Source organism: Glandiceps talaboti, chromosome 10 (genome assembly GCF_964340395.1).
Source record: "Glandiceps talaboti chromosome 10, keGlaTala1.1, whole genome shotgun sequence".
Taxonomy (NCBI): Eukaryota; Metazoa; Hemichordata; class Enteropneusta; family Spengelidae; genus Glandiceps; species Glandiceps talaboti.
The window spans coordinates 7,669,556-7,680,000 of record NC_135558.1 but is presented as its reverse complement, the minus strand read 5'-3'; positions in this window follow the sequence as shown (position 1 = coordinate 7,680,000).

Genomic DNA, 10,445 nt, shown 5'->3' with positions numbered 1-10,445 from the left:
AGACAGAGAGAACCTAGACCAAAGAAACACAAACCAGAACCCAGTCCAGAGGAGAAAAAGAAATATATGGATGAATCTGAGAAATTTGCCAAGAGTCTTGTAGAAGGCTTTGGTGATTCAGATGGTATGTCATGTAATTATTATGTGTACCTTGACTGGCTTCAGGGTAGAATTCAATGTAATTAAAATCTGATCAAGGAGAAGGCTTGGTATGTTTTATATATCATGTGTGTGATTGTCTGCTGTACTAGTCTTTTGTGCCCTCTTGTGTATGTAAGTGGGGTAGTGACCTCTCCTTAGACCAGTTTCATTTCAAGCCATTGAGTATTTGTATACATCCTAAATGAGATATTTTGAGAAGTAATTACAATGCTTAGTTTTGCTTGTCGACTTATACCATATTTTGATAGACTGATGGATAGTATGATCCTCGGATAAAAAGAAAATATGTCAATATAGTGACAGTTTATTCATAGAATAAGATGGATCTTCTGTCAAAATACATCAGACATCTATTAAAATCCTGGTTACTTTGACAAAGCTTACATTGGTTTATTTCAGCAATCCGTCTCTCTTGTCCGCATTATAAAACCAAGCCATGTGGATGTATGCAGAAATACATTGTCAATGAAGGTAAGCTATATTTGGGGTTTGTGTTTTAACATATATACTTTGTGGAAGGGATGGAGATGATGTGTGTGTGTGTGTGTGTGTGTGTGTGTGTGTGTGTGTGTGTGTGTGTGTGTGTGTGTGTATGTGTGTGTGTGTGTGTGTGTGTGTGTGTGTGTGTGTGTGTGTGTGTGTGTGCGTGTGCGTGCGTGCATGCATGCGTGCTGGGGGATGATGATGGTGGCATGCAGGTGGATATGTACGTGTTTTAAGAAAATATTTAATCTCAACATTTTCATCTTGTAAGTTGTAGTGACATTTGAAGTGTTTGACTTTGATTTATATAATAGGTGATATGGAAGAAAGCAGAAGACGGGCACAAGAATTGCTGTTATTGGTGAAGGAATCCAAGAAACTTAGCAAACAAAAATGTTATGATGAGTCTACCACAATAGGACCAAATGGAAAACCAAAAAAGTAAGTGTGAGTTTGCAAAGTCAGTGTTTACCAACCAGATGGTTTAAGTGCTGGGTTGAAGTCTGGAGTCTGGTGAGAGAGACTATATACAGAATGGTATGCTTAGTCAGTAGTGATTGAAACTGAGCACCACAAGCAGCGTATCTGTATGTGGTGGTGAGACCATAAAGTCAATAATGCCATTTTTGATGTGACAAATCTAGCATAGGAGTTATGCCTTAAAGAATCAAGACCTTTAATACTCATGATCAGATTTTGTGATTTAACAGATTAGCTGGTTTTTCAAAACAAACAGATTGCTAAACAGACTAATAAAAGATAGAATATAGGTTTACATACATGTATTTTATAATTGTATCTCCAGCCAATCACAGCACATGGAATGATCACATGATTTGTTATAGTATAATAATACATGGTTTATCAAAACAAAAATGTGACCAAATGAAAATGGTCAAATTGCTTGCGTTCACATATCAGTAAAATAAACATGTTGAGAAACAAAAACAAAACAAAAACAAAAACAAGTTGATCAATAAAACAAGTCGTAAAAATCGTAACAGTCTAATAATGATTAAAGTTAAAATGCAGTTACAGGGAAAAATAAAATCACATACACAAAGCTAATTTTCTTTCTGAGAAGTAGTGCCATCATGGTCAGTTTGCTAACAAAGGCGGAAATTCTGGTAAAACTTACATAAAGTTTCATACCAGCCCAGTCCTTTAACGTGTTTTGGGGAACTGAGTAAAATGTCTAGGGAACTATAAGTAGATATTATCTACAAGTATACATCGGAAAACATCACATCAATACCACAACATCATGTCATGATATTAAACAAAATTACAACATCAAATTATCTTCTTTTTTTCTAGAGTGAAAAATATTGGGCTTGGCAACGGACAGAGGAGGTCCAAAGAATTTGAACAGTTTGTATTAATCAAGAGGAAGTACTTGAGAGAACAATTAAAATTTTGTGAAAGAGCCACTCAGAGGGTTCTAATGTATTCCAATAACTTTCTACACAAGAAACTGAAAACTGATCCCCATAAAGGTGTGAGAGCTGAAAGACAGAAAGGAAAGGCTGCCTTGGGACAAATGATACCGTTTGAGAATATAGTCAAAGAAAGATGTTGTATTGATAACTGTGTTCATGTAAGTCTAGAACAAAGAAATTATATTTTATTTTATTTTTTATCAAGTCTATGATATGACCCAAAATGTGTCTAATGTATAAAAATTAGCTGTTCTCTAATTTTCCTTTAATATATAGTTTAATGAGATTCAAGGATATCGTTTATTTTCCAGATGTCTACTTTAGACAAAAATGAAAACCTTGGTGAATATGCTTGTTATTTAGAATGAGTTGCAGTTGATCTGTTTTATCTCAAGTTGAGTTTGACTAGTTTTTCACCAGCTTTGTGATAAACATAAGTTTTGATTTCAGTGCAATTGTTAAGAATTTGGAATTTGATCCAGTTGCTTATGAACGTTTGTCACTTTGCTTTAAATTGCAGATGGCCAGGACACATTTATACTTATTAGAATCATGGAGATCAAGAGCAGTTGCTAGTCAAGTAGATGCCAGGATAGTCTTAGCAGAAATGTTAACACCATCAGGTAAAAAGTTTGATTCTGAGTGAATACATGTATAGTTATTTGCAACATCAGGCTCACCTGTTTGTTGTTGTGGGAACTCCATGTTCTAGGCTCTCCACATTGCCACCATTTAAGCTTGAGTGACAGCAATTTGAAGCACTCACATTGATAAATTTGTCAGTTTTTCCACATATTTGTATGAAATTCAGTTGGATATCCATTTTGTGTTCACTGAACTTGGTCTGGACTATCAATATCAGTGATAATAACAGGAAATTAGATGATAAAATTGCCAAAAAAAAAAAATTGGTTCGTTTAGGAATAAGGTAAAAGAAAACTTATCAAACCTTGTAATTTACATACATTCACAACACTGAAGATTTTGAGGTTGGAAACTTAAGTTGTAAGTTATATAATTGGTTCATTTAGAAATATGGTCAAAAAATGTTATCAAACATAGTCATTTTATAACAAAATATTCATTGAAAAAGCAAATTAATGATGACATATTTTGTTTGTGAACAGGTGGTTCCAGACAGAACTGTTATAAGTTCATCAGCTGGGTGACAGGATGTAGTCACAGTACAATAGGAAGAGTTAATGACCAAATGAAGAGAACTGGTGGCAATAGAGAGCCGCCTCCACATGGCTTAAAGAAATATTGGCAGGAAAATCCAAGACGAAATAAGATGAGTAAAGCTGCCAAGAAAAGTGCTGGTAAACCACAGAGTACACACACTCCTATGGCATCACAGGGGAGTGCTGATTCATTAGCTACAGCTATATCTCTGTCATCACCACAGCTGACTCAGGTAATACATTTTTCACCATGTTCTATCACTTTGATTTTTGAAGACTTTTTGTTATCATGTTGTTCAGGATGAAATTCTGAGTAAGAAACACTTAGTATTATTTCTATTGGCCAGACGTTCTGCTGGACCCCAAGTAATCACAATAAAATATACACAGTCGTGTTCACTGGACACCTAGTAGCATGGTGAGATGCTCCAAATGCAAAGTCCACTGGACTCCAAGAATCACAGGGTGTCAACTATCATGGAACAGGGCATTCATTCCTTTGTAAAACTGTGTGTTTGTTGCTTCCTGAGTCAAGATTACTATATCCCAGTCTTACCGGATCACTGTTATGATATTGTGTCTCAAAAAATGGAACTGGTACTTGCTTAGCTGAAATCCAGTTGTGTTAGGGACGATCGCACAGTCACATAAGCTCAATAAGGGAACTCTGTTCTTTTAGGGGAGGGGGTCTGGTGTCATCATTTTCGCACTTCTAACCAAATTTTCACTCCTTTAATGATAACAGCTTTTGTATTTACTACTGAGATGTTGATAAGTTGATAAAAATTTACTTCTAATGTGAGATATGGTGCTGAGTTTCTTGTAGTATATTGATGTGTTTACAATCATGTTTTTACATTACATCGATCATAGTGGTGTGACTGCTACAGTTTTCATTGTAGTTTACATAATATATAAACGTTTGATGTTGCACTTGTGAATGTTTTTTATACTATAGGGGCAGGGTCTTTTGACCTAAAACGAATAATGTTCGTTTGTTGAGCTTGTGTGACATTGTGTGATCGTCCCTTATAGCAGGCCCCATGACTGTCATGGTACTATATTCTTATTGCTGTTCAACAGTGTGTATCCTGCTATAACATTTGCATTGTTTACTTTCCAGGCACAACTAACTGAGCAACAGGATCAGTTACAGCAGCTAGAAAGGCAACTGCAGCTACAACAGCAACAACTACAGAAACAGCAGCACATTATTCAATTGCAGATACAGCATATACAGCAGCAGCAACAACACACACAACAACAAGCTACTGTGCAGCAGCAGCAGCAGCAACAACAACAACAACAACAACAACAACATCAACAACAACAACAACAACAGCAACAGCAACAGCAGCAGCAGGTCTTCATACAGCAAATACAGCAACCTAGCAACGACCAAAACATTAACCTACAGAATGTCACGCAGTCCATTGCCCAGCTACTTCAACAACAACAACAGCAACAGCAACAGCAACAGCAGCAGCAACAGAGAGAACAGCAACAAGAGACACCTGATGACCAAATCAGTCAACCACCACCACCTAGCTATAGTCTCAGCATTGCACTACAACAAGCAAATCAAACCAACCCACAGCCACAGGTGGAGCAGCAGCCAGTGGCAGCACAGACACCTACACCAACACCAACACCAACACAAACTCAGGCCCAGACGGCACTCATAATACAAGCCATACAGAATCAACTGCTAGCGTCTCTGGCCAACCAGTCTGCTACTACCAGCAATGCACAAGATGTAGTACAAGAACAGCAGAATGAAGCAGCAAACCAAGCCTTGACTATCAGCCAGGCACTGAATTCACAGAATCTTACTTTACACCAACAAAGTGTGGAACAAACTATGATACCATCTAACATCATACAAGTCAGTCAAAGTGGTATGGGACAGGAACTAATCACAACTCAAAGTCTTAACATAGGTCAGCAGACTACACATGAACAACATACTACTGATCAGACACCACATACCCAATCTAGTTTACAGAGTCATCCAACACTACAGAACCTAAACACTGTCAACACCCAGGCTCTGAGTCCAACTACACAGAGGCTGACACCACAGATACATGTACCCACATCACAACACTTGACACATCCCCAGACAACAGCCGTACAGGAGTTCAGTCCTACTACAGAGCAGCAGATCGCCCAACAACTTCTGCAGCAGACGACGGATCCAACGTCATCCTTACAAGGGGCAACTATTCTCACTGGAGATACGTTGAATAGTGCTGCGATAGAAATAGCCAATCACATGACAGTGAATACATCAACGATTCCCATCACCATGGCAATGTTGACACCAACGTCACAGTAATAAACAGAGGAAAAGGACCAACATTGTACTTTAAGTATCTATCAGTCCATGATACACTGCATGCTTGCATACTTTTCAAAGGTATGGCGCCCTCAAGTGGCAAACCTAGTTATATATGACTATAAACATGAAACATTTACATATTTATTCATGTAACACCTGGACTTGTTTGTTTAGGATTTCCTTACTTGCAGTATAAGATATGTGAAACATTACTTGATTTTTTGCCATGAAAATGTTTAAGCCAATTACACCACTGCAACACTGTTGATAGGTACCGGTATTCAATTTTGTACAGCTCTTCATTGTTTGTAATGACTACACCATTTCTAATGATGTCACAGACTTCTCCGTAGAATCTTGGTGTGGGTTACAACCCCAGGAATGTGTAATTCTTCATGATTTTTTCATTCAATTTCGCTCATTGAAAAATACACCAAAGTTGACGCCAGTCTAATACTGATCTACAAGTTGATGGTACTGTGTACACTGACATGATGTCGGTGTGGACACAGCATGAATAAACGGCATGGACTGTTCGTAAACAAATCGTAAATTTATGGAATACTGATTTGGTTTGATTGCTAGGTGATCTTACATGCTTAGCAAGTAGAGCAAAGTAAAAAAAAAAGATGAATTAGGATAAAAATTGTTAACAGTTACTGGGGCTTATAAAATTAGGTACAGTTGTCAGTTGATAGTAGTGTTCCTTTCAATAACTTAGCCATCCTATGGGACGATCGCACAATGTTGCACCAGCTCAACAAATGAACACCGTTCATTTAGGTCAAAACCCCCTGCCCCTAAATGAACATTCAAAAGTGCGACATCAAGCATTTATATGTGATATAAACCATGATAAAAACTATTGCAGTCACACCACTACGGTCGATGTAATGTAAAAACATGATTGTATACACATTAAAATACTACCAGAAACCCAGCACCGTAGCTCGCTTTAGAAGTACATTTTAATCAACTTATCAACATCTCAGTAGTAAATACAAAAGCTGTTATCATTGAATGCGTGAAAGTTGTCCATCGAAATTTGGTTAGGAGTGTGAAAATGAAGTTCAGTAATTGCACTGACGCCAGACCCCCTCCCCTAAATTAACAATGATTGCTTATTGAGTTTGTGTGATATTGTATGATCGTCCCTAAACATAGTGATTTTCTATTAATTCCAGGTGTATCATGTATTTTGTGTTTACAGCCACAGCATTCTCTTTGAAATAGATTAAAAAATACCTTAAAATTTGTCTTTCAGTAAGGAATTTATGGGATATATTTAAAATACGGGAATCATTTTCAAGAAATGCTCTGAAAAAGAAATTCCAAAAAATAAATTTATTAACCACCACATTACAGCTGTAAATTCCAAGTAATATTCATTCTACAAACTGCCTTTAAAGCCTTACTATTAACTTATGATAAGAATTAACCAATACTGTTACCTAAAAAGGATAACTTTAGTAGTTACATAACTTAGATGACATGAATTTACATAGGATGTAGAAGGAACTTTTAGTGGTGTTTTGGTAGAATATAATACATAAATGATAGCCAACTTACATGTTAATCATTTACACTGCTACACTTTCGTTATGTCAGAATGAAAATAAACAACTCTTTGTACTTGCTGCACTGAGCTATGTTCACAAGAAAGTGATGCAGCTCTTCATAATGCTGCAACTATGTTGACGAGAATGCAGTTGTGTATGCTGCAACTATGTTGACGAGAATGCAGTTCTTAGTGTATGCTGCAACTATGTTGACGAGAATGCAGTTCTTAGTGTATGCTGCAACTATGTTAATGGAAAAGTGATTCTTTTCTGCGATGTTGCATCTATGCATATGTTCACATCAAATTCATATGTTCACATGAATTATTGCAGCTTTTTGTACAAACTGCAATTTAATGTTTAGAGGACAGTGATGTAAGAAAGTGAATTAATGAGATGAGGTGAAAATAATAGAGGAGTCTTCAATGCTGGGTTTTGAGTCACATTTTAAAAGAAGTGGCTAACTGCTCATTAGAATATTAAAATATTGCATCATAACATGGAAACTTAACATAACTGAGAATAGTATGCACTCTACACCTTTATACAATACTAACCAAGTACTGACAAACAGTATTTGCTCATAGAGTGGATTATCCCCTACCATACCCACAATATTCACATAGTAAAGACTAGATTTCACATTTACGGAATTTTCTGCCCAGAATAATAGTGCCTTTACAAATGCAGTCGACAGCTGATTGCATTTAGTAATTTGTATTGCAACTGATCACTTGTTGAACAGTTGACTAATCAAGCATGTCCATTTCTATGCTTGAGTTATCCTTATTCAAAATGATACAGAAACTGAAATGAATTGGGAAGACAGCATTGACAGAACGCACATATGAACACAGCATGACGACGTGTTGAAATTTACATCGTGATTTACACATATCTTCTATGTGAACCAAAAACTTACTTTTTTTCAAGCTAATCAGCTGTGTGTTGTGTTGTGTTGTGTTGTGTGAAATATTTATTGTGTGTTTGTGTGTGCTCAGACATTTTATCAGTATACTGTGATTTTGATAGTCTTTGTGTGATGAGTGTTTCTAGAGGCAGAGGTTACATTACAAAGTTGTAAAATCAAGTTTTTGTGTTTTTGTGTAGATCAGAAATTGATAATTTTATTGCATACACTAGTCAGCTGTACCGTGATGCTTCTGTTAGATTTATTTTGTTTTGTCTGAACAACAAAAAAATATGTCATTTTCTTAAGATGAATGTTCATGGACTGTACAGTCATAGTCATCTGACATCTTGTGCCATCATATATCAGCTGCCCATTCACTTGGTGAAATGCTGGCTGATAGAGTGACACAACACTTCATATCTTGCAGCCTGGGTTCATAGTTATAAAAGAAAATTTCAATTCGCCCAAAGTCCAAAAATATTTAGGGAAATGAATCCTACCAAATTTTCACTGGTATCAGAGAAAATTCAGTTTTCCAAAATGTTTAGACTTATTTTGGTATCTTTAGTTATTGGTACACACGTGAGCTATTTCCAGTCACTGTGCAGTCCAAATATAGACATCTTGAATGTGCAACCATTTATCTCATTTGTGTATTCACACATTTGTGGTTTGGTCTTGAAGCCCAATGTATGTCATGTCGTAGATTCAGCAGTAGAAGGGTTTGAGAATTGTACACCCATCTACATCTAGTCTCAGATACTATGACTTGCAGTCTGCTGTATAATTTGCATGATATGTATCATGAAATATGTGCACAAGTTGTCTTTAAAAATTTTGACACAACTATTTGGTTCACAGCTACACAGGAAAACCATAGACTAGGGATTTGTAATTAATTTCTTTCCCCTCTAAATGGTACACGAGTCTTTACATACCATTCTGTTTAAAAATCTATGAAACTTTTACACTTTAGGAAATAAAGATTTCACTGCCATAGTACAGACATCAAAAGTTTGTTTTGAAATTAATTTACCATCTTTATACAATTTTTTACATTTACAAGAATTTAGTAAAATGTATTGAAATTGTGCAATTTGACTTTTTCTTTCATACTTTCAACTCCCACATGTTATTGAAGTGACTGCATTGTGTTTGTAGCTTAGACAGTGTACCCACATTGTAGTGGTAGGTGTGATGTATAACACATTCACCATTTTCACTAGGGTGTGGACATTTCAATTGTTATTTTTGCATTGAATCATTAGAATTTTGCTCTAGCTTGTGCGAGTTAGGTTTTGTATACTTTAGGTGTCCGGGGCCTAGTATACCTTCATAATTTCATTGCAACAGTTTAGATAAATACGTGTACTTTTTTTCATTATAACTTTTCCCATTTGAACACCTTTTATCACAAGAATCTTTTCTCTGAAAAAGAATTGCAGTTTGGTTGAATCACCATTTACAAGCAACTTAGGGAGTCAGTTATGATTAGATTAAAAAGTGAGAGGTAGACCCCCTAACTCAAACCTCAACTTGTACTAAACACAGGTGTCCCCCACCCCAACATCATGCAATCATTTTGATGTGTGTGTATAATGAGTTGTTCTTTTATTATTTAACAACAATCATGATATGCATTCAAGATTTATCAAGTGGGACCACATCATTGCCTGATAACTTGCATTTCAATAAACTGTTTGTTTGAATTAGATTTGTCAACTGTATTTTATTGGGTATGGAAGTTGTGACAACACATTACGAACTTTGAGTACCAAACAGATAGATGGCAGCACATACATTCTGCTTACCCATATCAATACAGATATGACTAAGATGACACAGATTTGACAGTATAGGCCAGTCAGAATGAATCTATGAGTGTATAATTTGAGTTGAGTGTCAACCATGACTGTTTCACAGAATACTAGACTGACAGAACATCTGTAAATACACTGATGATGGATGGAGTTCATAGTAATTGATGTCATAAATATGCAAATGACCATGTGATGTCATAAATATACAAATGACAATGCAAGGTTATAAATATGCAAATGACCATGTGCTGTCATAAATATACAAATGACCATGCAATGTTATAAATAGGCAAATGACCATGTGATGTCATAAATATGCAAATAACAATGCAATATTATAAATATGCAAATAATCAAGTGAGTAACATACAATGTGTATAGTGATGTGACTTGACCAGCACATCAATTAGCTTTCTAGGAATTTCAAAGTACATTTGTAGATATCCCACTGAGTCACAGCCTCACATTCACCCCATTCAACATTATCTCACCAACACACATGGAAGCCACACAAAATACACTAAATTAATTTTTATTGAAAACAAAA